The sequence below is a fragment of the Propithecus coquereli genome, unplaced genomic scaffold (genome assembly GCF_000956105.1).
Source record: "Propithecus coquereli isolate 6110/MARCELLA unplaced genomic scaffold, Pcoq_1.0 Scaffold443, whole genome shotgun sequence".
In the NCBI taxonomy this organism is placed as follows: Eukaryota; Metazoa; Chordata; class Mammalia; order Primates; family Indriidae; genus Propithecus; species Propithecus coquereli.
This window is the reverse complement of record NW_012150208.1, coordinates 570,305-571,976: the sequence shown is the minus strand read 5'-3', so window position 1 is coordinate 571,976 and position 1,672 is coordinate 570,305. Positions and strand designations below refer to the sequence as shown.

At 55.2% G+C, this 1,672-nt stretch overlaps 1 protein-coding gene across 1 annotated transcript in view; it reads left to right on the top strand.

Annotated features, from left to right (window-relative positions):
- Positions 1-480: 480 nt before the first annotated feature.
- Positions 481-1,672, top strand: part of CLK4 (CDC-like kinase 4) — a 42,827-nt gene continuing 41,635 nt past the window's right edge. Inside the window, exon 1 of the mRNA XM_012654647.1 lies at positions 481-570. The gene's annotated coding sequence lies outside the window, so the exon portion shown is untranslated. The remainder of the gene's footprint in view (positions 571-1,672) is intronic.

The following is a 1,672-nucleotide window of genomic DNA, read 5'->3' as shown; positions in this document are numbered from 1 at the left end:
GGCGCAGGCGGCGTTGGGGCCCATCCGGTGCGGCTCGGCTCCCTCTGCACTTGAGGTCCTAGGGGAGCTGGTAGGCAAAAGTGATGGCGCAGCCCTCTCCAGAGGGACAGCAGGAACGGGGTCACGAGCCGGTTCTGCTGAGAGGTGCTGCACTCGGGATAACTCCACTTTAAGGAACGGACACGCGCCTCGGCTTGGGCAGGACACAGCTGTTCGTTCCCTCCCGGTTTCGACCCCGTCCTCTGAGAACCAAAACACCCTCAACTCCCTCAGGCCGCGGGGCTGGGCTGCCTGGGCCGCGGGGCTGGGCTGCCTGGGCCGCGCAGGCGCAGTGTGGCCACTCGGGCCCCGCCCCTGGCGTCATACGGAACCCCGTCCCTTACGGGCAGGAGCGCGAGGCTCTGTTGCGCAGGCGCGTTCGCGCGAGGTAGGTGGTGCCGGAGGCCGCCGGGGGGGTTGTGGGGCGACGGCACTGCCGCCATTTTGTAGGGTGTTTGTCGCAGCTACTGGAGACGGGAGACGGTGGTTTGGCGACATTTCTCTGCCAAAGGGTCATTTGCTTTTGCGGAGGTAAGGTTTCGAGCGGGGCGTGCGGGGCTGGCGGCTGTCCGGTCTTTTAGGTCTCGGAGCCAGGTGTTGGAGGCGACCGGGTTCGGGCCTCGGGGACTGGGGACTGAGTTGGGAGTTTCTGTGGGACACTGCTCAGCCGGTGGTCTTAAACACCTGAAGTTGCTCAGGCGTCGCGGTTCTGTAGCTGACCCTGCTCTGAGGCCCTTGAACGCCCGCATCGGGGCTCCGGAGGCCCTGGGCTTTCCCCACGGTTCTGGCCGACGAACTCCCGTTCCTGATTAACCCTGTCGGGGCCTCGTCTCATCGGCGAGTGCGAGGACCTGTCGGGGACCCTTCGAGACCCGTCCGCTACGTTTGTGTTGTCGGAGATCGAGTCTTAGCCTGGATTTCTGGCCCCGGCCGTTCGTAGCATCTGGGGATTTTCCGGAGTCGAGCATTTGCCCTGTGTGTCGGGGAAGTGGAGACTGGCGTCCGGGGAACTGCAAATCCAGGTGGTGGAAATCGGTTATCGCTGTGAGAAGCGTAAATATGTGGAGGCTCGTCCTTTGCTCCATACTGTTTTTCTTAAGGTGGAGCACACCATTGTTGCAGCGAATCTGCATTTCTGATAGTTTTGCATCGTACTGTCCCTGATTGCTTAAATAGCCCTGTATGCTTATCCGATCCTTAGGAAGCTGCACTCGGAACTAAACCCGCTAGCCACCTTGTCTTTATAATAGCCATCCTTGTATAATTGTGCTCCATACACGCACCTACAGGCTTTTTACCCATTAAATGCAGTCATGGAGCCATTTAATTCTAACTATTTCTATGTTTATAAACCATGTACATAATATAAAGTTGTTAAAAACTGCAGGGTCTTAAAAAGGGCACTGGAGAATCAGATTTCTGATATGTATGTGTGTGTGTGTGTATATATATATATATATATATGGCTCCGTTGAGTCCGATTTTTTTTGAAAGATACCCGGTGATTCTAATATGTAGGATTCTTTATTGATTAGAGGTAGTGTAATAACTTTAGGTACTTTTTCTTTTTTGTGTATGCAGAGAAACCTTTCCACACAGAACATGGGTCCAGTAATCTTAATCTTTTGCCTGT